The 15,195-nt window shown below is 43.9% G+C and overlaps 1 protein-coding gene across 2 annotated transcripts in view; it reads left to right on the top strand.

Moving 5' to 3' along the window:
* Positions 1 to 1,535: 1,535 nt before the first annotated feature.
* Positions 1,536 to 15,195, top strand: part of CHST15 (carbohydrate sulfotransferase 15) — a 47,558-nt gene continuing 33,898 nt past the window's right edge. The window contains exon 1 of one of the 2 annotated variants that reach the window (XM_032695358.1): positions 1,536 to 1,633. The gene's annotated coding sequence lies outside the window, so the exon portion shown is untranslated. Of the gene's footprint in view, positions 1,634 to 4,565; positions 4,590 to 15,195 lie in introns of those variants that run through there. The other variant, XM_032695356.1, reaches the window with a different exon arrangement.

Raw genomic sequence — 15,195 nt, 5'->3', positions numbered from 1 at the left:
TGTGTGAGTTTTTACCTAAAACCTAGGGGACAGTAAGATGTGATCTGAACAGAGATATATTCACTGTGCTGTAGAAAATGTGTGCATGTGTGACTTTTAAAGTCTGTCTTTTAGTTATTTATATATGGTCTTACAGGTGTGCAATCACCTGCTTGAAATCTTTAATCTCCCAGTTTGGCTCCCAGTCGTAGCTGTGTAATCTGTAAGCTTCTGTTTTGCATTTTAGTATTAAGTTACATATGGTTTCACTTCCAAACAGATTTTCCCACAAATCTGTGTAAGTTTTAGATGCTTCTGAAAGTTAGAACCAAAGATGGGTTTGATCATAAAAGGAAGTACTAAAATAGAAAATTCACTGTTCTTTCATGTTTAGCTCATGCTTCATCACCTCCAACTTAGAAATAATATTGCTGAGTCTTAAACACGTGGATTTAAGCCTAACAGTTAGTGTTAGGAGGGAAATATGAAGAATTTTCCTTCTTCTGATACCATTGGCTTTGCAAGAAGTGCATTAAACCTTTTTGTGAAATGGTATGTGCTCTATCAAAGAAGGGATGTGCACATATCACATGGATGACTTAATAAGCAGATTACACATTTAAATATACATTTATCATCATAGGATCATGCAACAGTTTGGGCTGGAAAGGACCATAAAAGACCATCTTGTTCTAGCTCTTTGCCATGGGACTGGGACACCTTCTACTAGCCCAGGTTGCTCCAAACCCCATCCAACCTGGCCTGGGACACTTCCAGGGATGGGGCAGCCACAGCTTCTCTGAGCAACCTGTGCCAGGGCCTCCCCACCCTCACAGCCAAGAATTTCTTTCCAATATTTAATCTCCACCTGCCTTCTGTCGCTTTAACAGTTTATACATATACTCAATTTATAGGTATATATTTATTAATATGTGGTATGATCCCCTTGTTTGAGAATGAGCCTCACATTCACCAAGTAAAAGATTTTGGCTTCTTAGCCCATGTCTGTGCTGTTGCCTTTTCAAGGCTGGCCCAGGCAGTAGATGGTCTGGAAGGTGTGCAGCAGGAAGGTCTGACTCGCTCCAGCCACGGAGTCCTGGCAGCGTCTGAGCCCAGTCTCCTCGGGCTGACCTCTGCCTGCACACCCGGATTTGGGATGCCGGTGCCACCTACACGCCATTCGCTCGGGACAACCCGAATTCCTTTCGGATGGATCACGGGAGGTCCGTCTCCTTCCCAAGGCTCTCAAGCCATCGCACCCGGCGCTGCCGTGGCGGTGCTGGAGGACCGGGATGCCGCGGGGGCGATGCCCGGGGGAACCCCCGCATCCCGCCCCGCCCGCACCGGGGGGGGCTCCTCGCCGCTTCCTCCGCGGCAGGACGGCTCTGCCCGTGCCCCCCTCTCCCCGCCATCCCCGGGGGCACCGCCGGGGACCCCCCGCCCCGCGGAGCCGCGGGGCAGAGCCGAGCGGCAGCACTCCGCCTCCCGGGCTGCGCAGCGCGGCCGGGGAGCGGCGGGGCTGCTCCCTCCCTCCCCCTTCGTCCTCCCTCCCTCCTCCTCCTCCTTCTCCTCGTCCTCCGCCCCCCTCCCGCAGGGCAGAGCCGGCGGAGGCGGCGGGCGCGGGGCAGAGCGGAGCCGAGCCGAGCCGGCGGAGGTGGGTGCGCCGGGAATCGCGGGGATGGGCGCTGCGGGAAGAGAAAGGAAGGGAAATGGAAGGGGTGCTCCCCAGGCCGCGGCTCCCCAAGTTTGGAGGCGGCGGGACTTTGCGGGAAGTTGGGCAGGCAGCCCCGGCAGCGGAGCCCCGCGGGCGCGGGGGTCCCGCCGCTGCCTCCGGCTCCGCGGGCGGGGAGGTGCCCCTGGGATGAAGCCTGGGGGACACACGAGTGTCCCCCGTTCTCAGCGGGCTGGGGCGCCTCGGGGCGCTCCCCGGGAGCAGCATCCCCCGGTGCTGCGGGACGGGGGGGGTTGCACGGCGTGGGAACGCGCCCCGGAGCAGGGTCCGGGGGGACGGAGCGGTGACAAAGGTGCCGCAGATGGTGTCACCCCGCCGGGCTGCCCGCGCTGGGCAGGTCCCTGCGGCCGCTGATGGCGCGGGGTTTGGGGGGTTTGGGAGAGAAGACACTTGTAAAGGGGCTTTTCTGAAAGACCCATTCAATTCCGGCAGCGCATCCTACCTAGAGTCGGGCCGTGGATGGATGTTGCCTTTCACTGATGCATATTTTTAGGTGAAGAGGGGTATTTCTTAAATGCGAGCTGGTGGCTGTTAAAAATAGCTTCATAGCTGCTGAGAATGCAGGCAAGGTTCAGTGACGGGTTATTATGGTCAGAGTCTGTTAAGCGACAATTCACCAGCTGAACTTTGGCGGTGTAATACATGATCTTTTTTTTCTTCTTTTTTCCCCCTGTGCTGCTTCATTGTAATACTACAGCTGTACTCTGCAGTCATTTGGCTTTCTTAGACACAGCCAGATTTGTAGGTTAATAGGATGAATGATAGTATGGCTTGGATGGTGCATCTAAACACCTACCAAACTTTCAGATATGGATTCTTGTTAAGTTTTGTTTATTATATCATTCTATGACCTGAAGTTCCCAACACATTGACTTCCTTGCATATGACATCAGAATGCTTTCACTTCTTGAATTGTTAGCCAGCCCAAAAAACCATCATCATCATCTCCTGTAGAACAAACACGTGCCTTTTATATTTTGTGACTAAAAGAAGCAGAGCAGCCAGCTGAACACATCACAGATTAAATCTCGCAGATTAAATCTCAAAGTTTGCTGGAACTGTTCACCAAGAGTAAATATTTTTAAGATTTAACTGAAAATCGTATGCACTCATTTGGATAAACAAACACCTGATTGAACAGCACTGCACTTGATACTAACTGGGGAGTACTTGATCTCTGGCAAAAAGGGAAATTTCCATCAATAAAAGGTCTCAATATTTATATGAACTCTTCATATATACTTATATCTATGCTGTTTGCATGCATTGATATATGTGTTTTATATACAGGCACATATATATATATATACTCGCTTATAAATAGTAAATATCTCTTATAAACAGTAAACACTAGTGTAATAGTTGTCTTGAAGCCTTTTTTTGTCAGTGATTAAAATGTTGTCACATGTCTCTTGCCCTGAGAGCTTCTCTGCTGCTGCTGGTGCCATTTCACTCTTGGGCATTGAGTCAAGGGATTCATCTGGTTCTTCACATACCAAAAGAAAGAAAATCAATTTGAATGCAGAAAAGAGGAAACTACTTGTATGAAGATTTAGTAGTGAAACTACCTTCTTTCTTTCCTTTTTTTTTTTTTTTTTAACAGCACTTAGATCCTGTGTCTGAGTGCAGTCACTGTGCAGTTCTGTGATCAATAACAAAACAGTTTCATGGTTCAGATTTTGTAATAGGAGGGCTAATCTCAAATTCAGAGTGTTTTATTTGGTGGTTTGTAACAGGAACATTATGATACAGTGGAGATTTACATGGCAAAACACTTAATTCCACTAATGCAGTGGAAGAGAGTAATGGATTTTATCTTTGTTGCTAAACTAAAAGTAGGTACCTGGAAATAATAGAAATGAGAAGGTTGAAGCAGACCCTCATATTTGAATTATTTCATGTGGTTTAAGTGGAAGGATGAGGGTATGTAATCCACTAGCAGCATTAGCAAGGACAGGATTATGTAGGCATAATCACAGAGATGCAAATAAGATAATGCTTATATTATATTTTAACATTATTTTAAGCAGCCCGTGTCAGGAGCTCTGTGAGAATGGGGAGTTTCAGTGGGCAAAGCTCATGTTGGTAGCCCAGGAGATTTCTGTGTTACTGAAAATGTTTTTAAAGATGGACTGTGGTCTAATACTAAAGCATCTCTCAAAGTATCTGTGTATGTTAAAATCAAGTTGTTTGGGGGGTGACAGCAAACTCTGCCATGATCATGAGCCATTGTTAGGTGTGATAGTGCAATCCCTTCACCAAGAAGGATTTGTTACCAGATTCCTCTGCTGACTAGGAAGGGAATCTTTCTTATTATTAACTACTTTTCCTACTCTGAGTGCTTCCTCAAAGGTCCATGGAGCAAAATCTTTGGGAGCTGTAACTCAGCATTACGTGCTGATGTACTTTCTCCAGAGATGAGCCAGCAGTGGTCTGATCTCACCTAAATAACAGATTGTTTTAGGAAGTTAGAGCACCCATCCACGTTTCTCTTTCAGCACAGATACATCACTAGGGTGAAGAAAGCCATGACACAAGCAGGTGCCAACATACTCCCTCTCCCTCCTAATTACTCTTATAGTTACTGTATATTCCACAATCAGGAACTCCAAGGAAATGTGCTGTTTAAACATTCACTGCTACTCTGGATACTTGCCGTGGAACACTCTGTTCCAAGCATCTTAGAGAGCTGCAGAAGCTGCACCCTGGTTTAAACTGGCCTCTTTAATCGCTGTCTTCAGGCTTCCATTCCTCCCCTAACCCTCCTGTTTCCCTCCATACCTCACACAGTGAGGGGTAATTCTAAATTCCCACCATACTCCTTGACTGGAGTTATGCTGCTCAGCTGGAAGAATCCAAAGTGCTGTGGAAAAACAAGGTAGATTTCCAATAAGATAGCATTTTTTTTCACTGCTTTCCCCCTTAAATTAGTATGTCTTATTTATTCATCATTTTTAGTGAAGTGCCCTGTTATTCTTACTGACCAAGTGTGGTGCCAGATCTGGAGTCTAAATACAGCTATTCAGGAGAGGGGAAGGGATCTGTAAGCTTCTCCAAGTCCTTATCCCAAAGCAGCTTGAACAACACCCATCTCTCCACTTACACTGCAATTTTACTACAATGAACTGATTATCTCTAGCACTGTCCACCTATCTCTTAAAAACATGTGTGGCTGCCCATGTATCTCACAGAAAACATGTCGTAGAGTCACACTGGCTGTTTCATTTGTGTTTCCTGGGCTCGAAGACATGATTACAATTCTGTCCTGGTTCCTGGATTTGGGTTTTACATGCGAGGGAGACAGGAAAGCTCCCGAGGAGGTGGAGTGCTGCAGGCACGGAGCAATGGGAGCTCTGTAATCCTTTGATTACACAGCTGTGCCTGACATGCCACTAAACAGCACTTGAGGGGCAAGCAGTTAATGTAGCTTTTCCGTGGAATATTTATTAATTTTTGTTACACCTGGTTTCAAGCAGCAGCTGAACGTGGCTTGTAAGCATTAGTTTTAAGGAGCGTGGCGTCCGCTGAGAAGAGATAACCAGGTGATGTCCATGATACCCTGTGAGGAGAAACAGAGGGAAAAATATTGTCCTGTTGGGTGCTGGTGGTTGATGGCAATGACAAGGCAGCTGTGGTGGGGATGGGAGACCTGATGTGTTGGTGAATGTGAGTAGGAATGAGTGGTCCACAGCACACTCTGTCCCGATGCTCTACCTCTGTCCTCTGGTGGCAGCACACCAGAGGTTGTGAGATAATCACAGAATGTTTTGGGTGGGAGGGGATCTTAAACAACTACTAGTTCCATCCCCTAGTCATGGCCAGGGACATCTTCAACTAGTCCAGGCTGCTTCAAGCCCCATCCAGCCAGGACTTAAACACTTCCAGGGATGGGGCAGCCACAGCTTTTCTGGATAACCTGTGCCAATGCCTCACCACTCTCACAGGGAAGAATTTCTTCCCAATATCCCATCTAACCCTGCCCTCTGTCAGTGTGAAGCCATTCCCCCTTGGGCTGTCACTCCAGGCTCTTGTCCAAAGTCCCTCTCCAGCTCTCTTGGTGCCCTTTTAGGCACTGGAAGGGGCTCTAAGGTCCCCCCAGAGCTTTCCCTTCTCCAGGCTGAGCAACCCCAACTCTCTCAGCCTTTCCTCATGGGATTGATGCTCCGTGTCTCTGATCATCTTTGGACTGGAGCAACTCTCCTGCCTGGACTCTCCACCCCCAACACATTGCCTTGCCTCTTCTCATTCCTTGATCCAGCTTCTTAGAATTCCCACAATAGTTTGAACTGGCTGAAACCCTTGTTTTCCACATCTCAGAAGTGACTGCTGACTTCCTTATGAACTTGTCAGAAGTGAGGCAGTACACATAAGCTCCAGAAACATTTTTGGTGCTCCTGGTGCAGTGAACCTTCTCCCCCTTGGTTTGCAGAAAGCCCCTGAAGTGTCAGGGATGGCGGGAGGCACGTGGCTCCCAAGGTGACTGCCTTTTGAGTTACAGGTTTCCTTGGAAATGAGCACAGCTCTGTGGAGAAATGGGGTGATGGAGTGGTATATATACCAAGCAGTACTAAATACACACTTTTTATTTTAAAACTTAATGTGCCATCATTTGGACTCAAATATGCACACCATTTTATAAATAATGTGTTTTTCCAATGCCAGCTCTGTATCTAAGGTAGGTCGTGCACTGTACACCGTAGAAGGTGCAGATCTGTCCCTAAATAGCAAAATACTAGAACTGACATTTTTTATTTGCTTCACGCCTTCCAGTAGGAAAAAATAAGTTTCACAAGGAGATATATTTTCCTGTAAAAACCCTTGATGTTCAGTGTGGGTGAATGTACCCTGCTATCTTACCATAAAATTAGAAAAACTGATGAGATTGAAAAAGACTTTTGTATTATTAATTTTTTGGCATGTATTGGTGCTTGGCTTAAATCTGACCAGTTTAAGTTAGGTTGGTAACTTCTCAGGATTGCATGGAATATAGGGAAGGACATTTCTTTCAAACAGTGGCAGTCATTGAGTTACAGGTGAGTTTTAAGTGGTAAGAACTGAGATCAAACAAGAGCAAAGATAAAATGTGAGGTTCAAAGTCATGCAGAAAAAACAAGGTAAGACTGCTTTGAAAAATGAAAACCTCTGTAAGAAAGATAGAAAAATTAAAAAAGATTTATCTACAATGTGTACTTTGGAGGTGGAAGAAGCCTGGTGATTGTAGTGTTGAAAGAGCGCTCTGAAGGTGGGCAGGATGTTGGAGGTGAGTTTGTAATATTGGATGATTTCAGGTGATTGAAGATGAGAATGTCCTCATGTGCTCCACATACCCAGTTGAAATTCAGGTCTTGGAACAGTGTGGAGAAGAAAGCACTTAATGAAAGTGTTTTAGAACTGGTACCAAATTTGTAGTGACATACCAAGAAACAGGAAAGACTTCTGGAAAAAAGGAATGGAAATCAGGATTCTGGAAGGTTTTGCCCATAATTGGAAGAAAATGTAAAAGCCCATGTTTACCTTGGTGTGCCTGAGCAAGGATATAATGGTCCATAAGAGCCAGAATTTATTAATCCAAAGAAGAAGAAGGACTCTTTGTCTGGTGCAGCCAGGAGGTTTGTCTGTGTAAATCTAGAAATAGCAGGAAAAGGAGAAGGATGGTTTAATAGTTTATTGGGAGAATATCGTGTAATGAGATGGGTTTGCCTGCAGGGCCAGCTCCTCACAGGGGAGCTCCATCTCCTGAAAATTCTTTAGGATCTTAAAACCAACACTTCATTGCAAGTCTGTCAAATGCCTTATCTAATATTCCTTCCAGACCTCTTTGATTTTGGCTACTTTTTAGTTGCAATTTGTCTTATGACTGAGCTATGAAGGTATTAGATAATGTTAAATAGATAATGTTAATTAAGTGAAGGGGATAATGAATCTCAGATTTCCAAGATTCTCCAGGAACTCTCTGGAAGTTCAGCTTTTCATGGGTTGTTTCACTGTGTTAGGCTGGTGATTGTGCTCCTCTTCTTGTCTCCCATCACCACTTAGTTCATTTGTAGACAGCTCGTCCTTCTGGCTTGATTGCTGAAGCCTGAGGAAACTTCCTGGGGCCATTTCTGCAGTGGATTTTGGATGCTGCTGCTGAAGTGGAAGAGGAGCAGGTTGAATGTGTCAATCAGCAAGGTGATGGACACAACACCTGGTTGTAGCAAGGTGGGAACCGGTCTCCTCTCCCACAGAACAAGAGGAAACGGCCCCAAGCTCTGCCAGAGGAGGTTCAGGTTGGACATCAGGAGGAATTTCTTCATGGGAAGGGTGATCAGGCATTGGAAGGGGCTGCCCAGGGAGGTGGTGGAGTCATGGTCATGGTGGTGTTCAAGGAATGACTGGGCGTGCCACTCGGTGCTCTGGGTTGGTGACAAGGTGGAGGTCGGTCACAGATTGGATCTGATGATTTCAGAGGTTTTTTCCAGCCTCGGTGGCTCTGTGATTCCGTGATCAGGTTTTGATCCCATGCAGAGCTGGCCCCAGTTCAGCTGCCTGAAGGAATATTGCTTCCCACTGTGAGGCTGTGCCCCAGGATCAGGGACTCTCTGCTTTGTCTGTGTTTCCCTGGAGCTCTGGGCTGGGAGAACACGGTGACATCTGGGTTGTAACTGCATCTATTGCAAGCGATAAAAAATCAGATAAAACCACTGCTGTGCACTAAAGACTGAACATAGAAATTACAGCATGAGATGTAACGATGGGACCTTAATTTAAAGAGAAAACCCCATGTTCTTGAGCCCTTCAGCGTTGAGTGCTACAGCTTTACACCCTGAGCAACTCATCAGAGCCATTCATAAAGTAAATAATTCAGATGAAAAGTTTCATAAATTATGAAGCTCTGAAAACAGTTTCTCAGGTTGAGAATTAACTTGCCTGAGGATCAGATAAGGATAAATCAGAACGAAACCACTATTGCACTTGACATTTCGTATTAGAATTACTTTGCAAAGCTATTTATACCATCTTTAAAACAGTTTCAACAAGAAATGAGATGTGAGAGGTGAACAGAAGGGAAGAGAGGAACCTAAGCTCATCCTCTCACTGAGGAAAGAGGAAATAATATGTTTAACATCAGTTGATTTTAAATACTGAAGTTTTTAACCTTTCAGAGTGGATTTTTGAACATTGCTAAGGAGATCAGCAAAATTAAAAATACACAGCATAGTAAGATGGAATAGATATTGGTATCCATGGAAATCCCACGTGGATTCATCTTGCATTAGGGTAGATCAAGAATAATTCAGCTATTGGTTTTCACTGGTGTGAGGGAGCCAGAACCTGCCTGCTCCAAATTAGGAGCACTCAAAATGTTTTCCAGTTGTTTGGGAGAAATCCAGAGCCCTCTGCTCTCCAAAGTGTGTGGCTGCAGTGGTGGGGCTGGAAAACCTGAGCAGTGCTTGGCTGTGACACTCCAGAGCTTGACAGGGAGTAGCTTTTAGGTTAAGTCACTAACTCTGAGGTGGCTTCTAATCACCTGCTGCTCATTTCTGCATCCAGCTTTGAAAACTGAGCATTCCTGAGGTTTGGTATCGGAGTTGGAATGTTGCAATAACTCATTTTGGTGTAATACAGGGGAATGCATAAAAAGCCTCTACTGTGTTTTGATAGCGTTTTCTTTTAATGGTACCCATTAAGTGGGTGTAGTTATCTATCCAGCGTTCCAGGTTTTTGTCTTGCTGTGCCAGTACATTGTATAATAAATGAAAAAGAAACCCCAACACTAAAATGTGCTGTGAAAATGCAGATAAACATGTAAATATCAACAGCGATTTTTGCTTCACTATTACAATTCCTAAATTTTAAGGCTTTTCAGAATGACAAAATGAACACAAATTTTTATGACAATGAATATTTATGTGTCAAAAATACTTGCCTGTCCCAGAAACAAGAATATCCCATCCATAATCACTAAACATTTTCCACTGCAGTACCTTAATAACCTTCTTTCTGTATTTTCAAAGATGGCAAATAATTCCGAAATAGCAAATATCATTAAGTTGCATTTAACAAAAGAATTGGAAGGTTTCAAATGAGATAATATAAATGCTGTTTTCATTCCAAATGGCAGTTCTCAGGATGAACCTCTGGCTTCATTAAAGTCAATGAAATGTCTTCCTGCTGACTTCAGCATGCCAGGATTTCAAAAAATAAATTGAAATGGAATCTTAAGAAGTTTTCCTCGTGATGAGTGGCTGGAGCTGAAGTCAGTCAGCTGTGCTTTTCTGTGCATGTGTTATTTAGCTCAGCCAGGAGGTCGTAAGGTGAGGGTAATGTCTGGTGGGGATGAGGGAATGTGAAGAGGAAATAATATTTCTCTTTGAAATCATCTATCAGTAGCTGTGTTATCCCTGAGGTCCCCTTTTATGGAGATACTGCAGATGTGCAGCCCCATTTCAGTGCTAAGGGAAGCCAACCGTGCAGGTGGACATTCCTGGTAAGGATATTTAGGCCTTAAAAGTGATGGAAAGCCCCGAAGTCCAACTCTTTATTTAAAGTATTTCATTGCTGCAGGGCGTGGACGGGGGTTTGGGCAACCTTCTGCATCGAGTGCAGCATCCAGCCATGGGTTTAGGGACATTTTTAGCTTTGTCCTTTTGGCATCAAGGATTTTTATGCAGCAGTTGAATAGGAGGAAGGAATTAATTTGATTTAGCGATGTCAAGCTGAAAATGAAGTTCCTCCCTGCACATCCTTCGAGGAACCCTCAATGGGCTGGATTTAGCCTGCCATCCGCTTCGTTTTGGCTGGGATATTTTTGAACTTCCTCTGCTGATAAATATTTAGAGTCTGTTTATATTTCATCTCATTTCTGTTAAATAGTGCTTACAGATTTTTTTCCCCCCCCACAAGTACTTATTACTGCAGAAATTGGTGTTACAAGCCTTGAAATTGCAGTGCCAGCAATTTTGTAATTTTAACTGTAGCTGACTGACAGTGTGTTCATTAATTATCCAAGAGAGGCTTATAGCTTTCTAAAAGAAAAGTGTATTTCTGGCTGTAGGAGTTCGAAGGGGAGCTGTAATTGCTTTATGTCTGGAGTGCAGGTTTAGGTGCAGGAGGGTTGGCTGGATTAGGTGTGGCCATCGCTGAGGATCAATAAGGTGTAAAAAGTGAAAAGGCCGTTTCAAATTTGTAAAAGTTTTAGTCACCAGCTTGCTGCTAAACTCAGAATGAAAACTGCAGCTGTTTCTTTGGTGTTTAATTAAAATCTAATGAGAAACAATCCAGAGAGACCTGAGTTGATATTAATTGCTTTGAGCGTGTGAATTCTTGGAGTATGTGAAGGTTTTCTTTTGCAAAAATTCTGTACAGCCTTTTCTTACAAACTGGCTCTATTTGATTCTCACTGGTGATGCCCAGCTAAATCTTTGTGCTCTTCTCCTATCCCTTCCTAATTCCTTTTTGGAGTCTTGTTTTTGAATATGAAGATCCCGCTTGAATTAGATAACAGCAGTTGTCACCATGCAGAGGGCCTGTGATGCCCAGGGGTGTCAGAAGTATCTTTGTGAAAATAAGTAAATAAAACATCTAAAAAGCTTTGCTAAGAAGCAGTAAACTTAAAAATTAAATTAGTTAACAGCATTGAAATGAGGTGCCTTATTCTATTACAGCATAAAGCCACCAGATGTCACTTATTTTGTGCACCACTATGCTGGGGAGAAACATGCTCTTGGCATGGAAAAGATTAAAAAACCAAAAAAGGCAACTTGCTGTAAGTGGCTTTGTTATTACTGTTTGTGTTCCTAATTGGCAACTGTCTTCCTTGATAAATATTTTCATCTTAAAATATATCGTATAAACTCATTTCTCACAGATCAGACAGATTTGTATTTTTTATGAGCCTTAAATGTCAGCAGTGCCATTTTGAGGTTCAGTCTTTAAGAAAATAATTAATAGGCTTACTCCATTTTCCAAAGAAGGACAGTACATTTTATGGAAAGGACAGTTTTATTATTATGAACTGTTCTGTCATTATAGGCACTTTAATGGCTTATACAGATAATTCATCTTGAACCAAGGTAAAAGCAGTGAGAGGAGTTTTAAAGTCATGCAGAACTGAAAGCAAAGTGGAAACACATGTAGAGAGGGGAAGGAATACTAAAATCAGAGAGCAGCATCCACTTACAGAATGATACAGCTCATCCTCAGGGTTTAAAGGCTTCAAAGAAAAGTGGAAGTAAAGATGGACAGATGGGGATATATCTCCAAAGTGGAAAAGCATCACTTGGCACCCAATGCAAAGCTGTTTATTCCAACCTCAATAAGCATGACCAGTGTCAGGCAGCAGGATGAGGTGACCAATTGCTCACCAGTGAGAGTGAGAAAAGGGCTCCTCATCTGGGTCCTGGTGTTCCATGGTGCATTTTTCCTCCCATTACCCGAGGTGCCAAACTGACAGGTGCAGACCCTCATCCTGCTCCGTGGTCACAGAAGCCTTGTGCTTATTTGTTTTTTTGGCCTGTACTCAAAGGCAGCACCATTAGAAAGGGGAAATTTAATTTTCTGGACTTGAAGCAGAAAGGCTGAAGATTGAGTGATTTCCTGAAGGGTAATGATCAGTGGTTTGGTAGTTTTTTGGTTTGGTTTGTTTTTGTTTGTTTGTTTGTTTGTTTGTTGTTCATTTCTTTGGGTTTTTTTGTTTGTTTTGGTTTGGTTTTTTTCTTCCCCCTCCCCCCTCCCTCAGTGGCAATACTGCAGTTTGTTTTTACATTTGAATGTGTCCTCTCCCTCAGGTTTCAGTTTGGGATGGAGTCATACTCGCTCTGTGGATCTCCTGCAGGTTGGAGGACATAAATCCATTGTTCTGAGTGAATTATGTGAGGGTTGCTCTCCAAATTATTTTCCATTTGAGTCCTCAGGAGCAGCTGTGCTGAAAGGCTACCTGCCTTCATTTTTCATCTGAGGTGAAAAATGTACTTTAACATGGCACTCACTAGCTGGAGGCAGAGTATATGACACACTCTCCCCCTCTGTTTTCTTCTGTGCTTGAGCAAAAATAAAGGTCAGCAAAACACTCCTTAACTAATAAAAAAGGTGTTGGCTTCTAAATGCGGCGAATTAGTGTTTTAGCACCTCATATGAAACCAGTTATATTAATGAGGGCTCCAGTTCTTAACTGAGAGTTGTTTATGAGACTGAGGGTTTCATTTCCTCACTGCAGGTCCTGCACCATTGCTCCTGAAGGTGCCATCTGCCAGCTTTGGCCCCAAAAAGTGCTCACAGTCACTGTGGTGCAGTCAGGTTCTGGCACAGCTCTGGGATGGGGAGCATGACTGCAGCTTGGGAAGCTTGGAAAATTGACTTTCTCTGTGTGTTGAGCTTATGAAAAAGCTGAAATTCACTCAGTTTAATATGGTTACTTGGGGACAGTCAGATTCAGTGCTGTCTGCCTTGGTTTATTTAGAAATTGCATTGCCTGTGACTTTCTATCTTGTATAATACACTGAATTTCATTCAAAATCCCTCAGTTCCCATGTAATGGGATTCTGAATGGTGAGTTACAAGATCTAAATTTTCTTGGCATATGGTAGTGTAGGTAACAGTACTGTGTCATTTTGTCACCCACGAATTGAGAGGCACCTCTGAAAAGCACTCTGACATCTGCCTTTGGGAGTTACACACCCTCCATGCCCCAAAAGTCTGATGTACATGGACCATAACCAAACTCCAAGGTGTATCTGAGTGAATTCTGGCATTCCCCAAGTCTCCTGTGCATGACGTGAATGGGTACAATGAAACTACTGCATTTACTCATTTAATTAGTTTTCAGGTTGGACAGAAGGTGTAGGAAGATTAGTGAAGTAATACATATGTTGTTTTTCTATGTTCATATTTGGAGGATACATTTTGTCTGTTCCAGCTCTGTTTTGCTGGTGTAGCTTAGCTTGTACAAGTAACCTTTAGGAGGAAAAGTAAGAATAACTTCAAATGCAAGTTTTCATATGTAAAGGAAGGAAACCCATACAATTTTAAGGTTTCATTCTGATTCACTATTATTATCAAAGTGTAATTTATAACACTGAGCCAGGCAACAAAGAAACCGAGGTATGTTATCAGCATATAATTTATTTTTTCACTTAATGAGAAGAACTGTGAGCTTTTCTGAGTTTATAGATTATTCTGATCTTCTGAAGTCACTTTGATTATAAATGATTTGGATGCTGAAGGCATTTTTCAGGATTTAAACATGCAGGAAAATTGTAAATTAAATCAAATAGTCAGTGGTGAGACATCATTTCTCTTATGCAACGAGGATGGATGGGTTCTAGAATGCCTAATTTCTCCACATACTGGTGGAGTAACTGCTATAAAAGGAGCAGGACTGGCTCAGTTATTCATATAGTAGAGTGATGGAATCACAGAATACTTTGGGTTGGAAGGGACTTTAAAGATCATCTCATTCCCCTCCCTGCCATGGGCAAGGACACCTTCCACTATCCCAGGTTGCTCCAAGCCCCGTCCAACCTGGCCTTTCATTGTTTTTTCCCTCAGGGCCAGAGAACTGATCCCTGGGTGCCTTCCCTTGTTGGCTCTGGTTTGGAGCTCTGCTCCAGCTCTGCAAATCAGGACCTGCTCTCCTGAAGCACTTTGGAGACACAGAAGGGGCTCATCACACTCGAGATGCCAACTCTTCCTTGAAAGCATAAGCAAGGAGATGAGCTCAAGGAACAATTATTTTGCCCTTATTTTTCGTGGGGAGAGCACCAGAGAGAGCACTTCATGAATAAAAAACTGAACCAAAAAACAGCCTGGCAGCCCCATTGCCCAGATTCAGGAGGGCTCTCACATACGGATGACAGTGCTGAGGTGGTGATGGTGGTTTAGTGGTGAAGGTGGCAGTGGTTGATGGTTGGACCTGAAGATCTTGGAGATCTTTTCTAACTGTAACAAGATTCCCTGATAAGGCTGCTGACTCAGTGTTGGAGCTGCTCCTTCTGGAGCCAGGGCAAGCAGAGCTGATGGGGTGTGGGCAGTGTTGCTCTTGTGGGAGCTCTGCTGTAAAGGACATGAGGCAGGGTGGAGGGGTTGCAGTGTCCAAAACTGCTGGTGAGTCACATTCCTGAAGCTTTGATGGAAAATGTGGCATTTTTTGGCACTTTGTTGCATATTGCTGTCCTTAGCTTTGGGTGTGGAGTGATCTTTGTAGAAGACAATGATTGATGTGGCTTTTGGTGGCACCTGCTGTGTTTTCTTAAGTGTTATTGAGGGTGGAAAGTGGTAAAGGAGACTGAGCATGGGCCAGCATCTACAATGCCTTATTCCCAAAATCATACAGCTCCTTTTGGTGACCACTACAAAAACACCAGGAACTCAATACTGTTATTGGTAGAACAGCTCAGTACAGACCCATTTTTCACATTTCCCTGGATCTGAGGCACTAGCAGGAGCCTTGACTCTGGAGCTGCAGCTTGATGCATCATCTGGACTGAGCTCTTCTGCTGACAAAT

Source organism: Chiroxiphia lanceolata, chromosome 8 (genome assembly GCF_009829145.1).
Source record: "Chiroxiphia lanceolata isolate bChiLan1 chromosome 8, bChiLan1.pri, whole genome shotgun sequence".
In the NCBI taxonomy this organism is placed as follows: domain Eukaryota; kingdom Metazoa; phylum Chordata; class Aves; order Passeriformes; family Pipridae; genus Chiroxiphia; species Chiroxiphia lanceolata.
This window is presented reverse-complemented; position numbering and strand designations above follow the sequence as displayed.